This window comes from Leucopleurus acutus (assembly GCF_964270905.1).
Source record: "Leucopleurus acutus genome assembly, chromosome: 4".
Lineage (NCBI taxonomy): Eukaryota > Metazoa > Chordata > Mammalia > Artiodactyla > Delphinidae > Leucopleurus > Leucopleurus acutus.
In genome coordinates, this window is record NC_139146.1 from 157,033,959 (window position 1) to 157,052,816 (window position 18,858).

Consider the following 18,858-nt stretch of genomic DNA (forward strand, 5'->3'; position numbering starts at 1 on the left):
TAGATCATTTCAAGAGTCACATCCGGGTACTGCCAAAGGGGGTGACTACTGCTGCTCTGTCACAAGTGGTGAGAGGCTGATGTCAATATGCAGTGATTCACTTGCTTCCTAATTGCACCCAGATGTTGACCTTCCATCTCCAGGAAGCTGCCTGCCTGGGGGTTTCTGCGAGCAATTCGCCTCTTTACGCTTAAGTGGGGGGAACGTAGGAAGGAACAGAGGCTTTAGAGTAAGTCTGCCCTCAGTTCTCACAAAAACCTGTGACAGTAGCCGTAAGGGAATTAACATCTGCCAAATTTTATTCTCTCATCTGTCATTTTCAAATCAACCTCCCACTCAGGAGTGACGCTCTTAAAATTGTGATTTTAACGAAGAAAGGCCTGCAACAGACACATGACTACTATGCACATCATGGCTGAGGCGCTTAGAGACCCAGAAAAGATCCTCCGTGTTGAGCTCAGAGAGTCTTTAAGAGCAGTGGAATGAAGGAGGGTTTCTTTACAAATTTCCTGTAAAGCTCCTTGGCTTTTATTTTGTTTACTATTTTCGGTTGCATTGGGTCTTCGTTGCTGCGCACGGGCTTTCTCTAGTTGCAGCGAGTGGGTGCTACTCTTCATTGTGGTGCATGGGCTTCTCACTGCAGTGGCTTCTCTTGTTGCGGAGCATGGGCTCTAGGCACACGGGCTTCAGTCGTCATGGCACGTGGGCTCGGTAGTTGTGGCTCACGGGCTCAGTAGTCGTGGCTCGTGGACTCAGTAGTTGTGGCACACGGGCTCTAGAGCGCAGGCTCAGTAGTTGTGGCTCACGGGCTCTAGGTGCACGGGCTTCAGTTGCTGTGGCACGTGGGCTCAGTAGTTGTGGCTCGTGGGCTCTAGAGCACAGGCTCAGTAGTTGTGGCTCATGGGCTTAGTTGCTCCATGGCATGTGGTATCTTCCCAGACCAGGGCTCGAACCTGTGTCCCCTGCATTGGAAGGCGGATTCTTAAACACTGTGCCACCAGGGAAGTCCCAGCTCTTTGTAAACAAACTTATACCAATAAATACAATCACCTTCTCTTCTCATGACAGCAGCCAAAACTATGAACCACAGCCAGGACATTTGCCATTCGTAGAAAACCTAAATGTGACGGGTCTAAGCACTGATGAAATGTAAATGGGAAGAGAAGGTGAGAGGTAGTTGCCCTATTATTATAAGGAGAAGAAAGCAGAAAGGTAGTCACCAAGGAGAGCATCTCTCTCCCACCCAAGGATGCAGCCAGGCCAGCATTTCCCAAACCTATCTGGATCAAATGTTACAGTACGTTAGTAAATTTTTAGGCAAAAACTAAGGTATTCCTTGGTAAAAATAATTTCAAAAAATGTTGAATTAAAAAATGTAATTATGGGACTTCCCTGGTGGCACAGTGGTTAAGACTCTGTGCTCCCAATGCAAGGGATGCGGCTTCGATCCCTAGTCAGGGAAGTAGATCCCACGTGCATGCCACAACTAAGAGTTCACATGCCACAGCTGAGGTGCCGGCGATCTGCAACTGAGGAGCCCTCAAGCCACAACTAAAGGAGCCCGCCTGCCACAACTAAGACCTGGCACAACCAAATAATAAATAAATAAATAAATAACCCTCCTCCCCCGGCAAAAAAATGTAATCAGGCCACATCACCCCAAGACTTCTCAGGGCCTTTTACTTGTTCCTGTGCCTTGTAACTCTAAGAGGATGAAGAGTGTCGGAACTGTTTCCCAAACATGTTTTACAGTGAAATCTTTTATTCACAGATTATGTAAGAAAATGCGAGGTCTTCCCTAGATCTATATTTCATTTCAAAATCCCATGTGTTACATTATCCCACAAGAGCAAAAAGTAAATATCCAGATATAGAAAGAAGCAAACCTCTCTTAGGTGGAAGCGTTTGTGTTCCGGACCTACCACTTGCTCACTGGTCTCTCCCCTGCTCCTGTTCCTTTAAAACACATTCCCCCACCCACACACATACATCACAAACTCACCTTCCCTCTCAGCCTCACACTCCAGTGGCCAGGAAATGAAGTAACCTATAACCATGAGCCATGGGTTGGAATCCTAATCCCAAACACCTCAGGATGTGACCTTACTTGGAGACGGGGTCTTTACAGAGGTAATCAGGTTGAAATGAAATCACAAGGGTGGGGGGAGCGTATGACCAGTGTCCTTGTGAAAAGGGGAAATTGGGACACAAATCTGCATGGAGGAAAGGTGATGAGACACACAGAGAAGATGGCCACCTACAAGCCGAGGAGGGAGGCCTGGGACAGACCCTCCCTCACAGCCCTCAAAGGAACCAACCTGTGACCTTGGACTTGTAGCCTCCACACTGTGAGGGAATACATGTCTGTTGTTGGTGGTACTTTGTTACCGCAGCCTTAACAAATGAACGCACTACCTCTACAATCAGCTTTCTCTCTATGTATGTATGTATTCACCAAATACTCAGTGAGAACTTACTAATTTCCAGGACTGTCACAGGTGCTGGAGACACAGCAGTGAACAAGGCAGACACCGTCCCCGCCATCACAGAACTTACGGTCTACTGAGGGACACAGTGTGAAATCAGTCATTTAAATGCAGAATCACAGACCATGAAAACACCTGAAAAGAGACAAAGATGTTAAATCCTTCACATAAACAGAAGCCTGACTTAGTCGGGGGTGTGGAGAAAGCTTTCTTGAGGAAGTGACAGAGGAGCAGAGACTCGAGGGTGAGCAGGAACTGATAAGGTGGAAGGAGGAGGAGAAAGCTGTTCCCGACAGAGTGAGGAACACATAAAAAGCAGACTTTTAGACAAAAGGTAAAACAGGTGATGAAGCTGGTCACGCATATTACAAAGAGTGGGATTCTCCAGGAAGAAACAATGACTCTAAATTCTATCTTTTTAATATGTTTTTCAAATGTATTAACAAAACTGACAGAAAGAAAAGAGAAATAGAAAAAAAAGCTACCATGATGACAGATTTTAAGACACTGCTCTCAGTAATTGATAGACTAAGAAGACAAAAATAAGCAAGGACACAGAAGATATGAATAAAGAAGACACTTGATATAATGAGGATTAATACGCATACAGTCATCCCTTGGTATTGGTGGGTGAATGGTTCCAGGACCCTCAAGCATACCCAAATCCATGGATGCTCAAGTCCCTTATATAAAATGGTACTGTATTTGCATTTAGCCTATGCACATCTTCCCATATACTTTAAATCATCCCTACATTACTTATAATGTCTAATATAATTTAAATAGTTTCTGGGGTGCGGCAAATTCAACTTTTTCTTTTTGGAACTTTCTGGAACTTTTATGAAATATTTTTGATCAAGGTTGATGGAATCCATGGATGTAGAACCTACAGATACAGAGGGCCAACTGTGTATATACTACTACAACCAAACACTTCAAAATACACAATCTTTTCGAGCTCACAGAGAACACTATGTACTAAGCCAGAAAGCAAGACTCAAAAAACTTCCGAAAAATAGTGTCAAACAGACCACAGTGTCAGATCAAAATGTGATTAAGTTAGAGGTCAATACCAAAAAGCTAACCACCAAAACCCCTTATGTTTGGGAATAAAGACACACACACCTAAATAATTTACAGGTTAAAGAAGAAGTCTTAACAGAATCTACAAAATAGTTAGCAATGAACAATACTGAATATACCTCATTTTACAATTTATGAAATGTGGCTAAAATAATACTTAGGGGGAAACATGTACCTTTAGACACAAAAATTGGTAAAGGTGTGGAGGGACTTAAATGATCTAAGTCTCTGCTGATTACCTTCCATGTGTCCATCTAGATCCAGTGGTTGCCCTTCTCTTCCTTCTTCTGTGCCCCCAAAAGACTCATCCCTAAGGACTAGGTCATCCCAGCTGTGTTCTAGCTGCTTCTAGCTGAGAGTACCCATGGGTGACACTGTGGACACCAGAGGGTAAGAAGAGGGATCAAGTTATTTACTCCTTGCTCCCTCCTTACCAAACCATGGTTTTGGCAGAGATCACATCTCTCATTGGGCAGCCCCTCTCCCAATTCTAGAGGTCCCACTGAGGATCTGAAAGCTCTGCACCCTCCCCTCACAACCTCAGGCTGAGGAGAAACACTGGCTTCCTACTGCCGTGAATTCTGCCTGCTTCATCTCTTGTTGGTTTCCTTAACCCTATCTGTGCATTCTCTTCATTGGACTCTCTTCAGTGAATTCTTTTTTTGAGTATGCCTTCTATTTCCCTCCCTGTTGGTTGTTGAACACTCCCAAACTCATTCTATGAGGCCACCATCACCCTGATACCAAAACCAGACAAAGATACTACAAAAAAAGAAAATTACAGAACAATATCACTGATGAATATAGATGCAAAAATCCTCAACAAAGTACTAGCAAACAGAATCCAACAACACATAAAAGGATCATACACCATGATCAAGTGGGATTTATCCCAGGGATGCAAAGATTCTTCAATATATGCGAATCAATCAATGTGATACACCATATTAACAAATTGAAGAATAAAAACCATATGATCATCTCAATAGATGCAGAAAAAATTCAACACCCATTTATGATGAAAAGTCTCCAGAAGAGTGGGCACAGAGGGAACCTACCTCAAAATAATAAATACCATATATGACAAACCCACAACAAACATCATTCTCAATGGTGAAAAATTGAAAGCATTTCTTCTAAGATCAGGAATGAGACAAGGATGTCCTCTCTCACCACTATTATTCAACATAGTTTTGGAAGTCCTAGCCATGGCAATCAGAGAAGAAAAAGAAATAAAAGGAATACAAATTGGAAAAGAAGAAGTAAAACTGTTACTGTTTGCAGATGACATGATACTATACATAGAGAATCCTAAAAATGTCACCAGAAAACTACTAGAGCTAATCAATGAATTTGGTAAAGTTGCAGGATACAAAATTAGTGCACAGAAATCTCTTGCATTCCTATACACTAATGATGAAAAATCTGAAAGAGAAATTATGGAAACACTCCCATTTACCATTGCAACAAAAAGAATAAAATACCTAGGAATAAACCTACCTAGGGAAACAAAAGACCTGTATGCAGAAAACTATAAGACACTGATGAAAGAAATTAAAGATGATACCAACAGATGGAGAGGTATACCATGTTCTTGGAATGGAAGAATCAGCATTGTGAAAATGACTATAGTACCCAAAGCAAGCTACAGATTCAATGCAATCCCTATCAAATTACCAATGACATTTTTTATGGAACTAGAACGAATCATCTTAAAATTTGTATGGAGACAAAAAAGACCCCGAATAGCCAAAGAAGTCTTGAGGGAAAAAAACGGAGCTGGAGGAATCAGACTCCCTGACATCAGACTATACTACAAAGCTACAGTAATCAAGACAATATGGTACTAGCACAAAAACAGAAACATAGATCAATGGAACAAGATAGAAATCCCAGAGATAACCCACGCACCTATGTTCAACTAATCTATGACAAAGGAGGCAAAGATATACAAAGGAGAAAAGACAGTCTCTTCAATAAGTGGTGCTGGGAAAACTGGACAGCTACATGTAAAAGAATGAAATTAGAACACTCCCTAACACCATACACAAAAATAAACTCAAAATGGATCCGAGATCTAAATGTAAGACCGGACACTATAAAACTCTTAGAGGAAAACATAGGAAGAACACTCTTTGACATAAATCACAACAAGATCTTTTTTGATCCACCTCCTAGAGTAATGGAAATAAAAACAAAAATAAACAAACGAGACCTAATGAAACTTCAAAGCTTTTGCACAGCAAAGGAGACCATAAACAAGATGAAAAGACAACCCTCAGAATGGGAGAAAATATTTGCAAATGAATCAACAAAGGATTAATCTCCAAAATATATAAACAGCTCATGCAGCTCAATATTAAAGAAACAAACAACCAAATCCAAAACTGGGCAGAAGACCTAAATAGACATTTCTCCAAAGAAGACATACAGATGGCCATGAAGCACATGAAAATCTGCTCAACATCAATAATTATTAGAGAAATGCAAATCAAAACTACAATGAGGTATCACCTCACACCAGATAGAATGGGCATCATCAGAAAATCTACAAACAACAAATGCTGGAGAGGGTGTGGAGAAAAGGGAACCCTCTTACACTGTTGGTAGGAATGTAAATTGATACAACCACTATGGAGAACAGTATGGAGGTTCCTTAAAAAACTAAAAATAGAATTACCATATGATCCATCAATCCCAGTACTGGGCATATACCCAGAGAAAACCATAATTCAAAAAGACGCATGCACCCCAATGTTCATTGCAGCATTATTTACAACAGCCAGGTCATGGAAGCAACCTAAATGCCCATCAACAGACGAATGGATAAAGAAGTTGTGGTACATATATACAATGCAATATTACTCAGCCATAATAAAGAATGAAATTGAGTCGTTTGTTGAGAAGTGGATGGACATAGAGACTGTCATACAGAGTGAAGTAAGTCAGAAAGAGAAAAACAAATATCGTATATTAACGCATGTATATGGAACCTAGAAAAATGGTACAGAAGAACAGGTTTGCAGGGAAGAAGTTGAGACACAGATATAGAGAACAAACGTATGGACACCAAGGGGTGAAAACCACGGTGGGGTGGGGATGGTGGTGTGCTGAAAAAAATATTTTTTCCTGTAACTGATATCTAGTCTCATAGCATTGTGGTCGGAAAAGATACTTGATATGATTTCAATTTTCGTAAATTTACCAAGGGTTGATTTGTGACTCAGGGTATGATCTATCCTGGAGAATGTTCCACGAGCACTTCAGAAGAAAGTGTATTCTGTTGTTTTCGGATGGAATGTCCTATAAATATCAATTAAGTCCATTTTATTTAATGTATCATTTAAAGCTTGTTTTTCTTATTTATTTTCAGTTTGGATGATCTGTCCATTGGTGAAAGTGGGGTGCTAAATCCCCTACTATGATTGTGTTACTGTCAATTTCCCCTTTTATGGCTGTTAGCATTTGCCTTATATATTGAGATGCTCCTATATTGGGTGCATAAATATTTACAATTTTTATATCTTCTTCTTGGATTGATTCCTTGATCATTATGTAGTGTCCTTCTTTGTCTCCTGTAATAGTCTTCATTTCAAAGTCTATTTTGTCTGATATGAGAATTGCTACTCCAGCTTTCTTTTGGTTTCCATTTGCATGGAATATCTTTTTCTATCCCCTCACTTTCAGTCTGTATGTGTCCCTCAGTCTGAAGTGGGTCTCTTGTAGACAGCATATATACAAGTCGTGTTTTTGGATCCATTCAGCCAGTCTATGTCTTTTGGTTGGAACATTTAATCCATTTACATTTAAGGTAATTATCAATATGTATGTTCCTATTACCATTTTCTTAATTGTTTTGGGTCTGTTATTGTAGTTCTTTTCCTTCTCTTGTGTTTTCTGCCTAGATAATTTCCGTTAGCATTTGTTGTATAACTGGTTTGGTGGTGCTGAATTCTCTTAGCTTTTGCTTGTCTGTAAAGTTTCTAATTTCTCCATCAAATCTGAATGAGATCCTTACTGGGTAGAGTGATCCTGGTTGTAGGTTCTTCCCTTTCATCACTTTAAATATGTCCTGCCAGACCCTTCTGGCTTGCAGAGTTTCTGCTGAAAGATCAGCTCTTAGCCTTATGGGGATTCCCTTGTATGTTATTTGTTGTTTTTCCCTTGCTGCTTTTAATATTTTTCTTTGTATTTATTTTTTGATAGTTTGATTAATATGTGTCTTGGCATGTTTCTCCTTTGATTTATCCTGTATGGGACTCTCTGTGCTTCCTGGACCTGATTAACTCTTTCTTTTCCCATATTAGGGAAGTTTTCAACTATAATCTCTTCAAATACTTTCTCAATCCCTTTCTTTTTCTCTTCTTCTTCTGGGACCCCTATAATTCGAACGTTGTTGCTTTTAATGTCGTCCCAGAGGTGTCTCAGATTGTCCTCAATGCTTTTTATTCTTTTTTCTTTATTCTGCTCTGTGGTAGTTATTTCCACTATTTTATCTCCCAGGTCATTTATCCACTCCTCTGCCTCAGGTATTCTGGTATTGTTTCCTTCTGGAGAATTCTTAATTCCACTTATTGTGCTGTTCATTGTTGTTTGCTCTTTCGTTCTTCTAGGTCCTTGTTAAATGTTTCTTGTATCTTCTCCATTCTAGTTCCAACATTTGAGATCATCTTTACTATCATTACTCTGAATTCTTTTTCAGGTAGACTGCCTAGTTCCTCTTCATTTGTTTGGTCTGGTGGGTTTTTACCTTGCTCCTTCATCTGCTGTGTGTTTCTCTGTCTTCTCATTTTGCTTAACTTACTGTGTTTGGGGCCTCCTTTTCGCAGGCTGCAGGTCCATAATTCCCGTTGTTTTTAATGTCTGCCTCCAGTGGCTATGTTTGGTTCAGGGGGTTGTGTAGGCTTCCTGGTGGAGGGAACTAGTGCCTGTGTTCTGGTGGGTTGGGCTGGATCTTGTCTTTCTGGTGGGCAGGTCTGCATCTGTTTGTGTTTTGGGGTGTCTGTGACCTTATTATGATTTTAGGCAGCCTCTCTGATAATGAGTGGGGTTGTGTTCCTGTCTTGCTAGTTGTTTGCCACAGGGTGTCCACCACAGGAGCTTGCTGGTCTTTGAGGGGAGCTGGGTTTTAGCATTGAGATGGAGATCTCTGGGAGAGCTTTAACCTTTTGATATTTCATGGCATCAGAGGTCTCTGGTACACCTATGTTCTGAACTCGGCTCTCCCACCTCAGAGGCACAGGCCTGACACCCGGGCGGAGCACTAAGACCCTTCAGCCACACGGCTGGAGGTGAGAGCAAGAGGTAGCTTTGGTACATCTCAAAGACCACCAATGGGATTCACTGACCATTTTCACTCCAAAAGTGAAGAAAACAAAATTCAGTCTTCAGTGCATCAGCCACTTTGGTAGCCAGCCTCCAAGATGGCCCTAATCATCCCCTAATTATCTCCCAGTCTTCATGCACCTGTGTGGTCCCTCGCATTTGAAAAGGGCTGAGTGTTTAACCAATAAGACATTGCAGAAATGACAAAGTACAGCTTCCAAAGGTGGGTCATAAAAGACATTGCAGCTTCTGATTTGTATTCTGCTAGATCGTCATCCTGGGGTAAGCCAGCTGCCATGTTATGAGGACACTCAAGCAGCCCTAAGGAGAGATCCATGTGGCAAGGAACTGAGGCCTCCAACTACAGCCACGTGAGTGAGTCATCTCAGAAGTCAAAAGATTTAACTTTATTTATTTTTCCTTGTGTTGGGTCTTCGTTGCTGCACAGGGCTTTCTCTAGTTGTGTCGAGCGGGGGCTATTCATTGTTGTGGTGCACGGGCTTCTCCTTGTGGTGGTTTCTCTTATTGTGGAGTATGGGCTCTAGGTACATGGGCTTCAGTAGTTGCGTCATGCAGGCTCAATAGTTGTGGCTTGCGGGCTCTAGAGCGCAGGCTCAGTAGCTGTGGCACATGGGTTTAGTTGCTCTGCAGCTTGTGGGATCTTCCTAGACCAGTGATTGAACCCCTGTACCCTGCATTGGCAGACAAATTATTATCCGCTGTGCCACCAAGGAACATCCAGTGTGCTCTAGTCTGTTTTCTCTATTTTCTATCTCAACTATTCTGAATTAAAAAAAAAATACTCCTTTCTACCCCTCCTCTTTGAGGATTATATATGAAGAAGTATGTCTTATTTATTAATCCCAAATTTTCAGCTTACTTTTAAGAAGTAATCCAATGTCAAGTGATTAATACCTTTCACTTCCACCTTGAAAAGCATGGATATTAAAGTGCTAATGTAATTACCTTCCCTAGTCTATATTTTTTACTTTTCGTTATGTATAAAAAACAACTAAAAACATGCACAGTTTGTAAGGCAATGACAAATTTCAGAAAATTCAGAATCTGAATACACTCTACATTTAGCCTCTAGTTAAAGACACAGAAAATTGCTAGACACTCAGAGGCCCCCTGGTCCCATGCTAGCGACTTCCCTTAAGGTTTACTATTGTTCTGGTATGTAACAAAAAGATCACTTTGCCTGTATTTTGTATTTTATATAAATGTTATGACACAGTATAACCACTTTTGGACAGGGCTTTTTTATTCCTTATGTTGTTTATGAATATACCTATATGGTTGCCTGTTGTTGTGATCATGTATTGACACTGTTGCATAGGATTCCACAGTGTAAACATTTAACTATTAATTAATTTATTCCAATGTGTATTACAATATGAGTGATTTTTAGTTTGTGTCTGTTGAGAATAGCACTGGTATATAAATTCTAGAATTTGAGCTTTGGTGGTATGTGTATAAATTATTGCTCAGTATACATGTAGTAGTAAAATTTTCGAGGCATAGCTTTCATGTATTTATCTTTTTAGATACTTCTAAATATTTTCAAAACATTTGTATGAATTTTCATCCTCAGCAGCAGTGAATGAGATTCAAGGATTATACACATTGTTATCAAACTTGCTAATACCTGTCATTTTCATTTGAACTTTGTGGTTGGTGAGTGATAATTCCAGGTATTGCTTTTGTTGCATTTAATCGACTACTAAGAAGTGAAGCATCTTTTGATGTGGTTACTTAACATTCTGTACTCTCTTTTTTAAAATATCTTTTGGTATATTTTCCCCATGTTTGCTATTACATTATCTTCTTATTGAAGACTTTTTTTTAACATTTGAATACTTTTTAGTTAGGAGTTTTTTATATATGCTTGATATGAGGTCTTCTCTCTTTCTGTCACTCCTTCTCTTTCTCTAGATGATTGTCAGTTGTTAATGTTAATAACATCTAATTTGTTATTTTCCTCTTTAGTTACTTATTTTAGTCATATTTCTATTTATTTATGTAGTCTTCTTATCTGTAGCAGAACACATTATTTATTCTAAACCACAAAGATGTTTTCATTTCTTCAATAAGTCTAATTATTAAGCTTTAAATTTAAGTTAACTTTCTAAGCTAAATATGTTGTATCATAGTATTAATTTTTCTATGACAGCTGACATTTATTCAGAAAATGTTGTATTCAGCTTTGTTTTCATTTGCTCCTACTTCTCATTGATTCACAGATGTAAACGTCACTTCATCCATGGATCTGACTTTTCTCTGATGTCTCATGGTCATTATCACCAATTCTTCTTACCTCCTGAAATCTTTAGCAATCTCATTATTCCACAAAAGCAAAAACCTTCTTTGGGCCTTTTTTTCTCAGAAGATTGATTATTCCCACATTTTAAATGGGAGATTGCAGTAAGTTAGGAGAAAATGCCACAAGGGTCTCTCATTTTTCCTTTTTTCACATCTTGTATCAGCCTCTGCTTGCAGTCTCTGTTCAAAGATTTTTGTAGAACACATTGACGGAAGATGTCAGTTGTTTCTCTCCCTGGGGCAAAAGACAGATTAATTACCTGACAAATAAAATAAAGACAGTGCCTTGCTCTGTTCAAATGTTGGACAGTATTGCTTGCATCCTACTTTAAAAGTTTCAGGTGACTGAAGCTTAAGATTCCTAAGCTTTAATCCATACTTACACATGCACAGCACCCAACAGGACTGCTTTACATAACCCCATGAGACTTTTGTGTGCAAGTGGAACAGATAAAAATATAAAACTATTGCTGTCTGTTTGTGTCATAAAAATGATTTTTTGTCTCATTTAAAATATTTTTTCTTAAATCCAAATACGTGTCAGGTTAAAATATTGGAATTTCAAATATGGTAAAATCTAAGGCCCTTCAAATTTCTTTCCAGTATTGGTGATGATGGGTGCCATGTGAGATATGACTTCATTAAACACAATAGGTAAGATTCCTTCATAGGCCTGATTGCGGAATATGAAAATAATCCCTGGAAAAATTTGGGCATTCTCTAGTTCTCCAGTATTGGGTAAGATGGTAGTATGGGCCCCTCATTGTCCTATATGTGAATGCAGATCAATTGTGAGAGGTAGGGATTAAACAAGCAGCCTAAATATCCTTTATATTTGTTTGTTGTACTACTAGTAGAAAAAGGAAGGCTCAGCCTGTCACCATGGTTGATATAGGAAATGAGCTGCTTGAAATGACACAGAAATATACCTGCTTGTATTTTCTGTGCAGTTACCCTCTCTTTTGGTGTGTGCTTATACCTCCCTCAACCTATGTGCCAACTCCACCAGCATTAATCAGAAATCCAAAGAAATCTATTCTTTGGAATTATGAGGAAGGGAAGAGTCGAAAATTTTATAGCATGCTCTATACAAATATACACGTCACCATCCTTTTCTATGTGATGCTATGCATGGAGGGTCAGTAGATTCAGGGGATTCTGGAAGCACCAAGGTTTGTGGGGTTCATCACAGGTGCATTCATGGGCAGGAAAAGAGAAGGGCCTTATCTTGGTCACTTTCTCAATGCTAGTAGCTACAAAAAGAAGAGGACAGTAGACATCTTAGGGAGAAGAGCCAACATTAAATGAAATGTCCTAATTACTCTAGGCAACCTCTCATGATAGCCTCTCATAGCTCCTCAAATCCCTACATACTTCCACAAGGGATAGTGTAATATTACTGGAGCATGTGACTCCAGATTAAGCTTACTGTTGTTGAAAAAATAAAAACAGGTTCAAGTGACAGGGTTTGAAAAGGGTTCACAGTGGGAGGGAAACTACTGTAACAATGTAGACAGAACCCTTTGGATGATTTCATCATGTTTTTATTTTTATTTTTTTTGCTGCTTCAAAATCTTTAGTAGAGATTGGTGTGTTCCATGATGCAGTCCCACTTCTTATACGTTTTAGGTGGAATATCCCATTAGGAAAAATTGCACGTAAGGAAGGTTAGTCAGTCAAACTCTTCTGCTCTCTGACAGCAGTGGGTGCAAAAAGATAGAGACCAAGTGCTTTCATCCTTTGATGTGCAGAGTTTTCACTATATGAATGATGTTTTGTTTGTTTGCAGGTCAGGATCCTTGGTCTCAATATCCCTGTTTAAAAAGTGTTATCACATGTCTGCCAGAAAGAATTGCTGATGATACTGGAAAACACTGAGAGTTATCCTTAACAATTAAGTGTTTTTCAGCAACATGGATGGACTTAGAGATTGTTATACTGAGTGAAGCAATTCAGACACAGGAAGACAGATATCATATGATATTGCTTATACGCAGAATCTAAAAAAATAATGGTAGAAAAGAACTTATGTACAAAACAGAAATAGAGTCATGGATATAGAAAATAAACTTATGGTTACCAGGGAATAAGTGGGGGAGGGATAAATTGGGAGAATGGGACTGACATATACACACTACTATATATAAAATAGATAAGTATTGGTATGGACCTGCTGTATAGCACAGGGAACTCTACTCAATGCTCTGTACTGGCCTATATGGGAAAATAATCTTAAAAAAAAAAACAAGGGTTTGAGGATTATATAATAAATATATATTTGCAAAACGTTTAACATGAAAGGAAAAATAAATTAACTCTGTGGTCCCTGTTATGGTATAAACATTTTGTACCTCTAATTTTCAAATTTTGAAACCCAGCTCCCATGTTGATGGTATTAGGTGGTGGGGCTTTTGGGAGGTGATTAGGTCATGAGGCCAGAGACTTCAAATATGGGATTATTGACCTAATAAATGTAGCACACAAAAGATCTTATGCCTATTACATCATTTAATTGCAGAACCAGAAGATCCACATTATGAACCAGAAATTTGACCCCCTCACCAGACACTAAGTCAGATGGCAACTTTTTGTTTTTTAAAATTGATTAATTAATTAATTGGTGCATTGGGTCTTGGTTACGGTGCACGGGCTACTCACTGGGTGGCTTCTCTTGTTGTGGAGCATGGGCGCTAGGCTTGCGGGCTTCAGTAGTTGTGGAACGTGGGCTCAGTAGTTGTGGCTCGCCAGCTCTAGAGCACTGGCTCAGTATTTGTGGCGCATGGGCATAGTGGCTCTGCGGCATGTGGGATCTTTTCGGACCAGGGCTCGAACCTGTTTCCCCTGATTGGCTGGTGAATTCTTAACCACTGTGCCACCAGGGAAACCCTAAATGTGTGACTCTGTTTCTCTTCTTTAATTAGTTCATGTGTAGCCATTTTTAGATTCCACCTCTAAGTGATATCTTATGATAAGTCTCTTTTTCTGTCTGACTTATGTCACTTAGAACGATCGTGCCTAGATTTGGGACCCATGGAAGGGGGACCAAGCATATTACTGTAAAGGGACTGCATTTGCTGGCCAATCTTCACCAAGCCTCTCAGCCCCACAAGTGTCCTGAATATATTCAGGAAAAACTCATACGCCCTTTTTGGCTAACTGCATCCTTGGCAAAGTTCAGCCTCTTTTCATGTGCTTTAAGGGCGAGTCCAATCTACCTCTTGAAATCTCTTTCCTGCAATTCTACCTTGCTTTCAAATCCTTTTCATTGACTTACCTCAAGATATTTTTCGAAGATAGGTATCATTTAAAACCCTGCAGGATTGTGAATTGCTATGTCCCTGAACCCCATTTTTCAACTTGCTTTTTTGGGACCTGGCCACAAAACAGCAGGATTGGGGCTTCCCTGGTGGCGCAGTGGTTGAGAATCTGTCTGCTAATGCAGGGGACATGGGTTCGAGCCCTGGTCTGGGAGGATCCCACATGCTGTGGAGCAACTGGGCCCGTGAGCCACAACTACTGAGCCTGCGCGTCTGGAGCCTGTGCTCCGCAACAAGAGAGGCCACGATAGTGAGAGGCCCTCACACCGCGATGAAGAGTGGCCCCCGCTTGTCACAACTAGAGAAAGCCGTCAGACAGAAACGAAGACCCAACACAGCATAAATAAATTAATAAAACTCCTATCCCAACATCTTCTTAAAAAAACAAAACAAAACAAAACAAAAACAGCAGGATTGCTTCAAACCCTATTCTGGATCCGGGGGCAAGCTGAGCCTTTGGTCAATTCGTCTTCCTGATTGGGAATTAGAGTGACATGTGCCTCTCCAAACAACTAGGGCTTGTCTTTCTTTGGTTCCCCCCCTTCCTATTCATCCTCCGGATAAATTCCAAACTGTTCAAAACAAGATGTTGAAGGTGCTGATTCCCCAAGTGCGGAGATTGTTAGGAAAGAGGCTGGTGGGGGAACCCGAGCCCCAGGACATGAGGAGATGAGGTGACTTCTCCAATCTCTTCCTGATCAGAGGTTGTACTGTCCTCTGCGTGGCCCATGCATGTTTTAGCTGTAAGAAGATTTCCCTGCACCTGGAGATTTGGGACCCATAGAATGGGCACCAGCCAGTATTATTCTAAAGGGGCTTCCTTTGCTGACTCATCCTCACCCAGCCTCTCAGGCCCACGAGTGTCCAGCCTTAGGTCCCATCCAGCTGTATGTCTAGATGTGGTCAATCCTGGTTGCATCACAGCCCCTGATCGAATTTTGTAAGAATTCCTCTCTCACTGTCTTTTTTTTTTAATATACTTTTATAATGGTGGATAGCTCATTTTCAAATCTGTGTTCCTTGCTGTTGTACATCCACTTGATTCACTTACAGAGAGACATCAATAAATTATTTTCCAGTCTCTACTTGTCAGATATATTCTTTTCTGGTGAGAAGAGTGTGCTGAGTCCAGTTCTTTGAACAATGAATAGGTCTTGTCAATTATATTATTGGCTTATGGAACAGTATCTGTGCCAATTCCAACTTCCTGGTTTATGCATCACCCCACTGCACCTTTCCCCTTAAGCAGCCATAAGTGTGTTTTGTAAATGTGTGACTGTTTTCTGTTTTGTAATTCAGTTCATGTGTGGCGATTTTTAGATTCCCCCTATAAGTGATATCTTATGATAAGTTTCATTTTCTGTCTGACTTATTTGACTGTCAGTGACCATATGGAAGTCCCCCCGAGTTGCTGCAACTGGCCTTATTTCATTGATTTCAGGGCTGAGTAATATTCCATTCTACATAAGTACAAAATCTTTATCCATTTTTTCCTTCCAAGGACATTTAAGTTGTACCCAAGTCGAGGCTCTTGTAAACAGAGCAGCAGTACACGTTGGGGTGCCTGTGTCCTGTAGAATTTTGGTTTTCCCAAGATATACGCCCATGAGTGGAAGTGCCTTGTGCTCTGTAGCTCTGTTTCTTCAATTTTTAGGAAACACCATACACTTCTCCAGAGTGCCCTTGGCAATTTACATTCCCACAGTCAGCGTAACAGGGCTCTCTTTTCTCTACAGCCTGTCCTGCATTTCTGGTTTTTACACTTTGTGAGGATGGCCCTTCTGAGAGTTGCAAAGTGACACCTCTGTGTAGTGTTGATTTGCACTGCGCGCCTGTTTGGTTGGCCAAAAAGGGCGTATGTGTTTTTTCTTAATATATTCAAGAAACACGCATACATGTGTTTTGGCCAACGGCATCGTTGGGAAGTTCTTTCCCTTTCCATGTGCTTTAGTGGCGATTCCATCTACCTCTTGAAATCCTGTTCCTGTAATTCTGCCTTGCTTTCAAGTCCTTTATCATGGCTTACCTCAAGGCATTTTTCAATGTTAGGTATCTTTTACAATCCTGCAGGATTGTGAATTGTAGTGCCCCTGAGCTCCAATTTTCAACTTGTTTCTTTGGGAACGGGCCATAAAACAGCAGGATTGCTTCAAGTCCTATTCTGGTTCTGGGGGCAAGCTGAGCCTTTGGTCAATTCCTCTTCCTAATTGGAAGTTAGAGTGTCATGTGCCTGTGAAAACACCTAGGGCCTGTCTCTCACTGTTTCCACCCATTCTGCTTCATCCTCTGAACAAATTCCAAACTGTATGAAACAGGGTGTTGAAGGTGCTGACTTCCCCAAGTGGGGAGATTGTTAGGAAAAAGGCTGGATGGGGAACCCGAGCACCAGGAGATGAGATGAGGCGCCTTTTCCAAAGTCTCCCCGATCTGATGGTGTACTATTCTCTGGGTGTCCCATGCATGTTTTAGCTACAAAGGGGCCCCTGCATCCGGAGATTTGGGACCCATGGAATGGGGACCAGGCAGTATTATTCTAAAGGGGCTGCATTTGCTGACTCATCCTCACCAAGCCTCTAATCCCCATGAGTGTCCAGCCAAAGGTCCCATCCAAGTGTGGGTGTACATGTGGTCAATCCAGGTTGCATTCCAGCCCCTGAACGAATTCTGTAAGAATTTATCTCTCACTCACTGTCTATGTTTTGTTTTGTTTATTGTAATTTATTTTTATCATGGGGTGTAGCTGATTTTCAATGTTGTCTTTCTTGCTGCTGTACATCCATTTGATTCACTTACAGAGAGACATTAATAAATTCATTTCCAGATTCTTACTAGTCGTATATATTTTTTCCAGTGTGTACAATGCCAAGTCCAGTTCTTTGAGCTTTAAAGTAGGTCTTGTTGATTCCCTATTTCCTCTATGGAACGGTATCTGTGCTCATTTCAACCTCTTGTTTTATGCCTCACCTCACCCCACCTTTCCACTTAAGCAATTATAAATGTGTTTTCTAAATGTGTGACTGCTTCTGTTTTGTCATTTAGTTCTTGAGTCACCATTTTTATTTTCCACCTCTAAGTGTTATCTTATGATAAGTCTCATTTTCTGTCTGACTATGTCACTTAGAATGATCGTACATAAGTCCACCTGAGTTGCTGCAACTGGCCTGATTTCATTGATTTCATGGCTGAGTAATATTCCAGTGTACATAAGTACCACATCTTCTTTATCCGTGTTTTCCTTCCAAGGACATTTCAGTTGTATCCAAGTCGAGGCTCTTGTAAACAGAGCAGCACTAAACGTTGGGTTTCCTGTGTCCTGTCGAATTTTCGTTTTCCAAAGACATACGCCCATGAGTGAAGTTCCATATGCTCTGTAACTGTTTCTTAGATTTTTTGGCTACACAATACACTTCTCCAGAGTGCCCTCAGCAATTTACATTCCCACCATCAGCGTAACAGAGCTCCCTTTTCTCCATGCCCTACCCTGCATTTCTTGTTTATACACTTTGTTAGGATGGCCCTTCTGACTGATGCGAAGTGATACCTCTTTGGATTGTTGATTTGCACTGCGCGCCTGTTTGGTTGGCCAAAAAGGGCTTATGCATTTTTCCTGATTATATTCAGGAAAAAACGCATACACCCTTTTTGGCAGCGGCATCATTGGCGAAGTTCAGCCCGTTTTCACGTGCTTTTATGGCAAGTCCAATCTACCCCTTGAAATCCTTTTCCTGCAATTGTGCCTTGCTTTCAAGTCCCTTTTCATGACTTACCTCAAGGCATTTTTCGACATTAGGAATCTTTTACAACCCTGCAGGATTGTGAATTGCAGTGCCCCTGAGCTCCATTTTTCAACTTGTTTCTTTGGGATCTGGCCACAAAACAGCAGGATTTCTTCAAGTCTTATTCTTGTTCTGGGGGCAAGGTAGCCTTTGGTCAATCCCTCTTCTTAATTGGAAATCAGAGTGACATGTGCCTGTCCAAACACTAGGGCTTGTCTCTCATTGGTCCCTCCCACCCCCGCCACTTCTGCTTCATCCTCCAGACAAATTCCAAACTGTGGGAAACAGGATGTTGAAGGTGCTGACTTACCCTAGTGGGGAGATTGTTAGGAAAGAAGCTGCAGGGGGGAACCCGAGCCCCAGGAGATGAGGAGATCAGATGCCTTTTCCAAACTCTTCCTGATGTGACAGTGTACCATCCTCTGGGTGTCGCATGCATGCTTTAACTGTACAAAGGGTCCCCTGCACTTGGAGATTTGGGACCCATGGAATGGGGACCAGGCAGTATTATTCTAAAGGGGCTACATTTGCTGACTCATCCTCACCCAG